The following is a 12,883-nucleotide window of genomic DNA, read 5'->3' on the forward strand; positions in this document are numbered from 1 at the left end:
CTGGAGGTTGAAGGGATGCAAAATTCACAAGAAACCCCCGCTGTGTTTGGGCTCATTCGAAAGGAAATTTAATTTGGGACTATCTACCAAAAAGTGCTTATGGAAGAAACTACGAACATTAATAGAATTTTGGATTTTAAAAGACAAACTCAAGGCTGTGGGCGGACCTACGGAACTAGCAAGAGACAGTCTAATTAAGTGAAGCTACCTGGGTGTGAGGACTAAGTTAACTTGTCTGGAAGAATGAGTATTAGAAAATCCTTCCCCCATAAGAGACATTAACATCACAAAATTACCCAGAGGTAGCTACCCATCAATATGGGTCTGGACAACCATGTCAGCATATACATCACAAAGAGGCCCAATCCAACCTGTATGCGAAAAACTAAGCACAAAAGGACATTGCAATTACAAAACTAATATTTCCATCAGGAAACAGTTTTCGAATATCAACTCACCCAAAACATATCAACTTTTAACAAGCCTGACAAAATATTACAAAGAAGAACCAAGCCCGCCAAAATTATACAAAGGATTTTACAGAGACTTGGCGCTAAGATTGGAACACTGAAATCATATAACTGGCCCCTGTTTTCAACAGAGGTTAGGTGGTTGCTAGGTACCTCAGATGCCATACTTCACCAGGTGCTATACTGCGAGTATGTCATCACGACAAGGAGAGAAACCAACGCGGCAATCGTAAACTAACTTCTCCAGTCTTGAAGTCCTGAAGTCCTGAAGGAAGGAAGAACATCACCATCGCGGCAGCGACCGACCACAGTCAACATGGTATCAACGGAAAAATAACCGCGATCTACCGTTAACTATCAAAAGGATTGGTAAGCATAGTCCCTGCCTGCCTTGGAGTCTAACCTAGCTAGAATTAGGTATTTGGGAGGTGGGAGGTATAATTTTACTGTAACCCCCTTTGAATGTGTAGTGGATGGTACTTTATTAGAGTGATTTAAAGTTTGACCTTGTACCTTTCCTTGTATTGTCCTTTATTAGAGTGATTGTAAGTTTGACCTTGTATTTTCTTACGAGAGTAATAAGCTTATATTTCCTTGACTGTAATAAAACCAGAGGTTTTTTTGCATCAAACCAGTACCCTTTGCACTTTTGTCACACCCTCCAAATAAATCCAGAGTACAGAACCCAAGGGAGTGAGAGCGATTTGAACCGCTCAAGTTGGTCAGAAGGGAACCTGACCCTCCCTTACAAGGTCGAGCCAGCAGTACCATCTGAGGAGGAGGAGGATCCCTGTCGACCCATCGCCACCCTGGAAGGGCCGGGTGCAGACTGGCCAGCACCCTCCTGGGAGGATGCATCCTCACACATATAGAGGTGCCTGACATCTCCCCTGCAGTCTCCCTCCATGCATTATATACTGCCTGTCTACCAAGTCTCCCCACATCAGGAAACAGTATTTTTCTTCTGTCTCCACACCCACCATCAGTGTCTCCAGCTCTATATCAGTGAACATGTTGGCTCTCCTTGCACCTCTTACACCAGCCGTACTTCCAACCTCCTTCCCCGCTCAGGGCCTTGCTGCAAACTCTGGCGAGCAGCTGGCTCATTAGAAACCCTTACCTGCATGCTGAATTTTTCATTGGTGATAACACTCAAATTAAGACAGCCACACTGCTGAAAAATCCACTTTAGAAGGTTTCATTCGCGCTGGGACCCATTTGTTCACTTTTGGAGCTGAAGATGGGATGGCCCAGCCATTCAAAAATTTCAGCACTAATGGCCACAAAAAGGTGGTGGGAGCACCAGCTTTCCAGCAATACTGAATTTCGGGCCCTTTGGGTGTCCTCCTCACAACTTGCTTTTGTCATGTATCTCACATTACTGTATATAACTGTATCTTACCATGCTATACATGACTGTAACTGGATATGACCTGTAACAATAAGCATACCTTACCACCAGGGGTGCACTTGCAGGATACACTCCATACCTGTCCCACCGTGGTATATAAAGGGAGGTCTCAGACAAGTGCAGTACTGGAGATCTGGAATTAAAGGTGCAGGTCCTGAGTGACCTTGACTTCAGCATGTGTCTCGTGTAAGTCAGTACATTAGAGTCAGGACTTAACAGTGGCGATGAGTTACGGGATCACAGAATCCACAGAATGGCTACCAACAGCTCAGATGAGAAATACAATGCTGGAGACAATTGGGATGACTTTATAGAAAGGCTCCAGCAAAGTTTTATGACCAAAGACTGGTTAGGCGACGATAAGGCAGACAAGAGAAGAGCCCATCTCTTGACCAGCTGTGGCTCGAAAACATACGCTTTAATGAAAGACCTGCTGGCACCCGAGAAACCAGCAAGCAAGTCATTTGAGGAGTTGAGCACACTGGTGAGAGACCACTTGAAGCCAGTGAGCAGCCTACACATGGCCAGACACAGGTTCTACAACTACAGACGCTGTGTGGGCCAAAGCATACCCGACTTCGTGGAGGAACTTCGGAGGCTGGCTAGTTCATGTGAGTTCCCCAATGAACTAAGGAGAGAAGTACTGAGAGACTTTTTTATTGAAGGAATAGGCCACGCAGGCATATTCCAAAAGCTTATAGAGACTACGAACTTGACTCTAGAGGCAGCAGCACAGGTCGCACAGACGTTCTTGGCAGGCGAAGAAGAGACGAGGCTGATCTATACTTCGGGTACGACAACCGACAAGGCATTGGAACAAGGGGTTCACATTGTGAAACAAACCGTTACCCCCACACACAGACAAAGGCAGGAGAGCAGGCCTTCAACAGCAGACAGTGGCGCCAGAAGCCATCAAAATCAAGGGCCACATGAACGGCCGATCACACCTCATCATCCCACAATGCGAGCAATCAACAACAGATTGAGAGAAGCTCAAAGGAGATCAGTCAGATGCAGCTCATCCTTCGGAAACAATGGAAACGGTCTGTGTTGGAGATGTGGGGGAAGGCACACTCAACCAGGGTGTGTCGATTTCAGCATGCCGTTTGCAGAAACTGCAAGTACACAGGGCATCTGGCTCGCATGTGCAGAAAAACAGCAGCTCGGCTGGTATATGAATCGGAAGGGTCGGAAAGCGAACCAGAAGATGGTGGGAACAGTGCACGGGACGCCGAGGTACAGCAGGTTAATACAATCAATGTCCACTGTTCTTACACCAAGATGCCTCCAATTATGATGAGGGCTCTACTCAACGGGATACCCATCAACATGGAACTGGACACGGGGGCCAGTCAATCCCTCATGAGCGTTCAACAATTTGAACAGCTGTGGCTACACAAAAGCAACAGACCAAAACTCACAAAGATTGACATCAAATTAAGGACCTATACTAAAGAAATCATTCCAGTCCTTGGCAGCGCCATGCTCTCAGTCACACACAAAGGGATGGTGCACCGATTTTCCCTGTGGATTGTCCCCGGGGATCTCCCAGCCCTGTTGGGGAGAAGCTGGCTAGCAGAACTTAATTGGAAATGGGATGATGTTCACGCCATGTTGTCAGAGGAACGGACCTCCTGCTCAACAGTTCTAAGTCGTTTTGAAAATCTCTTTCAGCCAGGTGTGGGCACCTTCAAAGGGGCTAAAGTTAAAATCTACATCACACAGAATGCCAGACCGGTCCATCACAAGGCTAGAGCTGTGCCTTATGTGATGAGGGAAAAGATTGAAAACGAACTGGACCGGCTTCTGCGGGAAGGCATAATTTCTCCCACGGAATTCAGCGACTGGGCAAGCCCCATCGTCCCGGTCATGAAGCCTGATGGATTCGTGCGAATCTGTGGGGATTACATGTCTACCATAAACAGAGTCTCCCTACAGGACCAACACCCGCTGCTCAGAGTGGAGGACCTATTTGCCACGTTGGCTGGAGGAAAACTTTTCTCGAAACTTGACCTCACATCTGCATATATGACGCAAGAACTGACTGAAGAGTCTAAGCTACTCACCACCATCAACACACATCGAGGCCTTTTTTGTGTACAATCGATGCCCATTCGGCATCAGGTCGGCAGCTGCTATATTCCAGCGCAACAAATCCATCCCGGGGACGGTTGTGTTTCAAGATGACATACTCATCATGGGCAGGGATACCAACTCTCATCTCCGCAATCTTGAGGAAGTACTAAGTCGATTGGGTCGGGTAGGCCGAAGAGTTAAGAAATCCAAGTGTCTGTTTCTCGCGCCTGAGGTTGAATTTTTGGGCAGAAGGATTACCGCTGATGGAATCCGCCCAACCGAATCCAAAACCGAAGCGATTCGCCTGGCACCCAGGCCCGGAATGTCTCGGAACTGCGCGCCTTTCTCGGGCTACTCAATTACTTTGGGAACTTTATGCAGAAATTGAGCACGCTGCTGGAGCCTCTCCACGTGCGACTCAGAAAGGGGTGCAATAGGTTTTGGGGGTACGCCCAAGAACGCGCCTTCAATAAGGCAGGCAACCTTCTATGTTCCAAGAGTGTTTGAGCCGTTTTTGACCCAGGTAAAAAGTTAGTCCTTACATGTGATGCGTCAGCGTACGGGGTCGGGTGCGTTTTACAGCACATCAATGATGCAGGTAAATTGCAGCCTGTTGCTTATGCCTCCAGGTCACTTTTGCGGGCAGTGCGCGGATACGGTATGGTTGAGAAGGAGGCGCTCGCGTGCGTGTACCGTGTCAAAAAGATGCACCAATACCTTGTCGGGGCCAAATTTGCGTTAGAAACCAACCACAAACCCCTCACGTCCCTACTATCTGAGTGTAAGGCAATCAACGCCAACACCTCGGCACGCATTCAGCGGTGGGCACTCATGCTGGCGGCTTACGACTACACGATAAGGCACAGACCAGGCACAGACAACTGTGCCGATGCGCTTAGCAGGCTACCCCTGGCGACCACAGAAGGGTACGACGAACAGGACTGTGAGATGGTCATAGCAATCAATGCCTTTGAATCCACAGGTTCGCCCATGATGGCTCGTCAAATCAGAGCCTGGACGACCAGCGACCCCACGTTATCTCGAGTTAAAAGATGCGTTTTAACCGGTGACTGGGCAGAGGCTCGCGATGCCTGCCCCGAGGAGGTCAAACCCTTCCATAGGCGCATGCATGAACTCTCACTACAGGCAGACTGCCTGATGTGGGGCAGCCGAGTAATTATGCCCTTACGAGGCAGGGAGGCGTTTGTCCAGGAGCTCCATCGCGAGCACCCGGGAATCGTCCTTATGAAGGCCATAGCCAGATCTCATGTCTGGTGGCCTGGCATTGACGCGGACTTGGAGCTCTGCGTCCGTCGGTGCACCATTTGTGCCCAACTCAGTAATGCCCCCAGGGAGGCCCCCCTAAACCCCTGGCTCTGGCCCACCAAACCGTGGTCACTGGTGCATGTAAACTATGCAGGCCCATTCATGGGTAAAATGTTCCTCGTAGTCGCTGATGCATTTTCAAAATGGATCGAGTGCAACATTTTAAACTCGAGCATCATCTCCACCACTGTGGAGAGCCTTAGAACCATGTTTGCAACGCACAGCATGCCTGACATATTGGTCAGTGATAATGGTCCGTGCTTCACCAGCGCAGAATTTCACGATTTTATAGTTGACCACGGTATAAATCACGTTAAGACGGCACCTTTCAAGCCAGCCTCCAATGGTCAGGCGGAGCGAGCAGTGCAGATCATTAAACAAGGCATGCTCAGAATCCAAGGTCCCACGCTGCAGAGCCGCCTGTCGCGATTACAGATCTCGTCCGCATTCGTTGACTGGGGTTCCCCCCGCACAACTATTGATGAAACGAACCTTAAAGACCAGGCTCTCGTTAATTCTCCCAGACATGCATGAAATTGTTGAGGCTAAGCGTCAAAAGTTAACTGAGTACCATGACCGAAATTCGAGGGGAAGGTGGAATGTGATAGGGGACAAAGTATTTGTGCTAAACTATGGCCGGGGTCCCAAATGGCTTGCAGGGACAGCAACAGACAAAGCGGGCAACAGGCTACTGGTTGTACAAATGGACAATGGCCAAAACTGCCGGAGGCATGTCGACCAAGTAAAAAGTAGATTCACTGATAATACTGAAGAACCAGAGGCAGACTACAATGTGGAACTCACACCTCTTACACCAGCCGTCCTTCCAACCTCCTTCCCCGCTCAGGGCCTTACTGCAAATTCTGGTGGACAGACAAGTAGAACAACCTGAGGAAAGGACAGGCTCAACAGACAACCCAGGCAAGATACCAGCAATCACACCGAACGAAACAGACAGCCCAGGCGAGATACCAGCAATCACGCCGAATGAAAAACAGGGGCAAACAACTGAACCACAACTAAGACGCTCCACGCGAGAGCGCAGACCACCTGAGAGACTGAATCTATAAAGGCAATAAGACCTTGGAGGAGGGTGATGTCATGTATCTCACACTACTGTATATAACAGTGCAGCACTCCCTTAGTACGGCACCAAAGTATCAGCCTAGATTGTGTGCACAAGTCTCTGGAGTGCGGTTTAAAACCCACAACCTTCTGATTCAGACGTGACAATGCGACCATTAAGCTAGGGTTGGCAACCCTCCAGGATTGCCCTGGAGTCTCAAGGAATTGCAAATTAATCTCCAGGACACTGCTGTGTGCAACTCAGGAGAAAAATCATAGGGACATTAAAACTATTATGAATTTTGTTTCAATTTTTTTGATCACTTCATTTATTAGTTATAAAAATATTGGAAATGGGGAAAAGGCTGTCTTACGAGATGGTTCAAGGTGGGAGGTCATGTGACAAAACCTCCAGGAATATATCCAATTAGAGTTGGTCATCCTACATTAAGCCAAGGATGATACCCAAAAGTATTTGACTCCATTCTTGTATACTAATTTCCTTGGGTAGTTCTTGCTATGGCTCATGAACCACTGATGCCCTCAGTGCTTCGGGACTTCACTCTCCTCCTCCTCCTCCAACATGTTATTTCTGGCTATAATTGCCAAGCTTTTGGTCAAAAAATTCGGTTCCAGCCATTTTGCGGCGTTATTCATAGCGCTGTATAAAAGTTTACGCTTCTTCCCGGGAAATTCACCCTAAACTCAGCTGCATTGATCGCGGGCACTAAATCAGGCGTTACACACCTATGTTCGGCCGCCCCAACTGAAAACCGCAGTGCAAATAAAGCAAGTTTAATTGCTTATGCGTGGAGGCCCGCTATAGTTCCGAGCCTATCCTTGCCCACACTTAGAGGGAGATGGGCTCAATGAGTAACAGTGGAGTCACAGGGGGAATGGCTGTGCCATGGTTGACATGGCAGCAGCAATCGCATCACAGGCCCAAGCCGCACAAGAACTTCATGATGTGATGCTGTCAGTGATTGCTGGCATGAACTCTCAGACTGTGGCTTTTCAGGCTCTGTGTGCTCTGAGTCAGTCGCAGAGTGATGCCATGCACATACTGACTGCTGTCATCCTCTCTGTGTTCCCTACACTCCAACGGGGAAGTGACGGTGCAGAAGCAGGCCAGCAATTTGTGCTCACACATCATGCTCCAGATGTTGCCGCTCTGCCCCATGTGAGTGGCAGTGGGCCCCTGGAAATGGAAGGTTGTGTCCTTCCTCAAGATGACAGCATTCCGGCTCCCACCACTGCCACTTCGCCTTTGCAACTGTTGAGGTCTACACCCGAGCCATCCCAGACTGATGCCGCCGATGCTGAGGTGGTGGAGTCCGTAGCTGGGCTTTCCAGGCCCAGAGCTGGTCCAGGTCGTCTGTACTGTCTGCCGCACAAACACAACAGCTCTCAAGCAGCCTTGAGGCCACATTGTGGAGCAGCACTTGGAGTAGGAGAGGGAAAAGGTAAGGAATGGGAAATCTCAGCTAAGTATGACTGAGGACTTTGCCCACCATGGCCAGATGCACTCATCTTTTAAATAATGGATGTAAACATGTCATTGCATTGTTTGACGCAACCTATTGGTTGTAGTGTGTGTGCCTAAGGTGCCACATGGATGCTGCTGTGGGGTGACTAATGGAACTTTCCTTTGTTCATACAATTTTCAGTTCATTGTGGTTGATGGTGTTTTGCTTCTTGGTGTCGTCAATAAAATGTTACTTTGACCATTTTGCATTGGCGTCTTGAGTATGATTGTGGACTTTAATGGAGATATGGCATTATCATTGCACATAGCGCAGTTAGTATTACCTACATCCCGCATCTTCTTCCATTCAAGAGACCTGATGCTTTATGAGCCATTGATGTGTGGCTCTGGTACTGGGAGCATTGCTACGCTGCTTCCACCATGGATGGTTCTCCTCCTGTTGTGCCTGGCTGTTCGAGACCTCGCCAGGCTCTTGTTCCTCACTCTCCTCCTCCCAATGTCTGCCTGTAGGATATTTCTCTCAGCACTTCCTCTTGGAAGCACATTCTTTTCACACACTGCTCCTCAGAGAAGTGGAGGTCTGAGCATTGCTGCATGTAACCTCATGGAGGGTGAGGCCTCCTGTCCAGACGTCTGCGGTCTCTCCTCATTTGCGGCCCTGCATAACCAACAGCCCTTCCAACTTCACGCCGCCTAACCATAACATGAAGTAGGCAATGATAACAAACTAGCAATGCACCATTAAATTATTTCACTCAAACTGTAAGTACCCCATCATGTCTTCGTAATTAAAGTCACAGATTACCGCAGCGTCCTGAGCGAAAGCGTGCCGCTCACTGTGCCCTCTGATTTATGTTCCTCCTGCCTCCCTTTCAGTATGCTGCAAATAGTGCCTGTCGACCATGGGACCGCAAGGGTTTTCAGGTGTGACTTGTGGGGAATGTTAAATGCAGTATTTCCACCTAATTTAGCGACCGAGCGCCAGCGGACGTTGCACGATGACTGACGTCATGATCTGAATGAAACTACAGAGTGAGGCAGTAGCGTTTTGCACCATCGCAAAACCGGCACCAAATTTCCCAGCAAAGCACTGAAAGCTGGCTGCCTAGGTAGTAAGCATTTCAAGACCCATTACTGCCCATCCAGGGTACTAACAGAAGCGCAATCCAACTGAAAATCTAGCCCTAGATTTCACTGCACAACTGGTACGCGCAACTCTTTACTTTTGTTATCTTTATTAACTCCAAATCTGACCTGAAGTTAAGTTAATTACTTACCATTCAATGTGCTTCCTGAGCTATGGAACGCAACACAAGTTAATGATTTTTAATAAGGCCTTGTCCAACAATGTTGGCCTTCTCAAAATCTTTCTGCCAATCTTTATTTGCTGCTGCCTTAAGGGGTTAGATAAATCTGTTGGCACCATCAATGGACCTTCCATTCATATTGCAAAGATTCACCAACAGATGAATGTTGGTCCCTATGTTTTAATCTACAATAAATATTAATTGAATGACGAAATCAATATATGAAAAAAATGCTATTCCTGAACTTTAATCTTTTATTTTTCAAGGTATATTTTCTCTGCAAAAGAACAAGAGAAGAGCTTTTTAAAGCATTTGTCATGATGCAGATTTATTTGTGACATATTTTTTGCAGAATATGATAAATATGTAGTGCGATACATTTGCATTTGTGAAGAATTTTCATTTATGAAAATACATCTTTCTTTTTAGACTGTGGAACTAAAACACATCTAAACGGTATTTTCAAACCTCTGAGAACATTTCTGTATACAGTATTGGACCACCTCCAAATATTATTTTCAAATCATTTTCTTTGGTTGTTCCCAGAAATAAGAAGATATGAAATAGAGATGGTAAGTGATTGGTTGCTGAGTATTAAGGTTTTTATTCTCTCTTTTCTAGTACTGTTGTTTAAACTAGGTGCGGAAAACTGTAAAGTATTGTAGTAAACTTACAGCTTAACTAGCTAAACTAATTGATATAACTATAAATAATCATTGAATAAAGACTTTAACAAATTAAATAAATAAAATAAGGCTAGACTAAGATATGGCAGAGCAGGTTGTGTGTCTGGACTGCCGTATGTGGGAGTTTGTGGACAATGAGACTATCCTGAGCAAACACGTCTGCAGGAGCTATCTCCATCTCGAATCTTTCCGACTCAAAGTCCTTGAGCTGAAGTGCGAATTGGAGACATTCCGACACATAAGGGAAGGAGAGAAATTTTTGGACAGTTTTATCCAGAATACAGTCACACCCCAAAGGAACGCACAGGTTCAGGAAAGGGAGGGTGTGACTGTTGGGGAGCTGGGTAGCGGGGATTTAGGAGAGATTGGGAAGGACATCGTGCAGACATTGGTCCTGTTCAAAGGTACAATGTACTCACTACCTCTGAGGACAAGGAGAAAGATTGCGGGAGGACAGCCACAATGCAGACCAAGGCACTCTGGCTCAGAGGACCGTTCAAGGGGGTGGGGGAGAGCGGGGATGGGGGTGGGGGTGGGGCGGCGGTTTGGTAGTGATAGGGGACTGTATAATTAGGGGATAGGTAGCGTCCACTGCAGTCAAGAACGATAATCCCGAAGGGTATGTTGCCAGGGTAAGGGATATCTCACGGTGGCTGGAGAGAAATTTGGAAAGGGAGGGGGTAAATCTAGTTATCATGGCCTATGCTGCAACAAGTGACATAGGTAGGAACAGAGAGGAGGTCCTGCTGAAACAATATCAGGAGTTAGGCTTTAAATTAAAAAGCAGGACCTCAAGGGTAATAATCTCTGGGTTATTGCCCAAGCCACGTGGCTAAAGGGCTGGTGTGGAAAAGATGGTTTCCTTTTCATGGGATACTGTCACCAGTTCTGGGACAGGAAGGAGCAGCACCGATGGGACGGGCTCCACCTGAACTGGGATGAGGCCGTGTCCTGGCTGAAAGGGGAAATTGGGGAGGTGGCAAGGAGCTTTAAACTAATAACATGGGGCAGGGATCGACAAGAAACGTAACCAGTCTAAATATAAACAAAACAGGAAAAGAAAGCATAGGAAAAAATTAAGTAATGGAGGACGTTAGAATCATAGAAATTTACAGCACGGAAGTAGGCCATTTCGGCCCTTCGTGTCCGCGACGGCCGACCAAGAGCTATCCAGCCTAATCCCACTTTCCAGCTCTTTGTCTACAGGCACAGCAGGAGGAGCGAAGGAGTGGCAAGTGTTTGTAGAAGGAAGTGACCGGGGCATGAGTCTGGTGCCCAGAAGAGGCAAGGGCTCAGGGGCAGCACAAGTCAGCCCAAACTGCTATATGTGTGCGCCCTCCATCTATGCAGCAGAGCTGGGCTCCAGTCATCTTGGGTAATCCTTGCCACTGGACCAAGTCCTCGCTCTGTCAAGCCCGTGTGGTGGCTGGTGTGCAATGGCCACCACATGTTAAAAAAATCCACGCAAAGGCATCTTCCACCCTCTAAGATGTAGTTCAGGATCTGGAATTAGGTCCTTCATTGAAACACCTGTGAACTCATTCCTTTTTGGCGTGGAAGCAAGTCATTTTCGTTTCGAAGGACTGCCTATGACACAGTACTCCAGCTGTGCCCTAGCAAGTGTTTTATATAGTTCAAGTATACCGCCCTTGGTCTTGTATTCCATGCCTCGACTAATAAAGGCAAGTATTCCATGCCTTCTTAACCACCTTATCTACCTTGCGATAACTGTGGACCTGCACTCCAAGATCCCTTGGTTCCTCTACACTTTTCAGTTCGTACCATTTAATGTGTATTCCCTTGCCTTGTTGGACCTCCCCAAATGCATTATCTCACACTTATCCAGACTGAATTCCATTTGCCACTGTTCTGCCCACCTGACCAGTACATTGATATATTTCTGCAGTCCGCAGCATTCTTCTTCATTATCAACCACATAGCCTAATTTAGTGTCATCTGCAAACTTCTTAATCATACCCCCAACATTCAAGTCCAAGCCATGAATATATATCACAAAAAAGCAACGGACCCAGCACTGAGCCCTGCTGAACCACACTGGATACAACCTTCCAGTCACAAAAGCACCCACCAACCATTACACTTTGCTTCCTGCATCTGAGCCAATTTTGGTTCCAACTTGCCACTTTGCCCTGGATCCCATGGGCTTTTACTTTCGTGACCAGTCTGCCATGTAGAACCTTATCAAAAGCTTTATTAAAATCCATATACACTACATCATACGCACTGCCCTCATCGACCCTTCTGGTTACTTCCTCGAAAAATTCAATCAAGTTAGTCAGACCTTCCCTTAACAAATCCATGCTGACTGTCCTTGATTAATCCATGTCTTTCCAAATGAAATGTTATCCTGTACCTCAGGATTTTTCCAATAATTTTCCCATCTCCAAGGTTAGGCTGACTGGCCTGTAATTAATCAGTCTATCCCTTGCTCCCTTTTTAAGCAAAGGTACAACATTAACAGTCCTCCAGTCTTCCAGCACCACACCTGTAGCCAGAGAGGACTGGAAAATGATGGTCAGAGCATCCGCTATTTCCTCTTTTGCTTCTCTTAACAGCCTGAGATACATTTTATCCGGGCCTGGGGATTAATCCACTTTCAAAGCTGCTAAGCCCCTTAATACTTCCTCTCTCATTATGCTTATCATGTCTAATATTTCACACTCCTCCTCCCTCATTGCAATGTCTGCAACGCCCCTCTCTTTTGTGAAAACAGATGCAAAGTATTCATTAAGAATCATACCCGTATCTTCTGCCTCCATACACAGATTTCCTTTATGGTCTCTAATAGGCCCCATTCTTTCTCTAGTTATCCTCTTGCTCTGATTGTATCTATAAAAGGTTTTCCCTGATTTTACTTGGAAACATTCTCTCATGCTCTTTCTTTGCTTTCCTAATATCTGTTTTAATTGCACCCCTGCACTTCTTATACTCCTCTAGAATATCTGCAGTATTGAGTTCACGGTATCTGCCTTAAGCTTCTCTTTTTTTCTTTATCTTACCCTGTATGTCCCTTGACATCCACTGGGCTCTAGATT

Source organism: Pristiophorus japonicus, chromosome 10, assembly GCF_044704955.1.
Source record: "Pristiophorus japonicus isolate sPriJap1 chromosome 10, sPriJap1.hap1, whole genome shotgun sequence".
Lineage (NCBI taxonomy): Eukaryota > Metazoa > Chordata > Chondrichthyes > Pristiophoridae > Pristiophorus > Pristiophorus japonicus.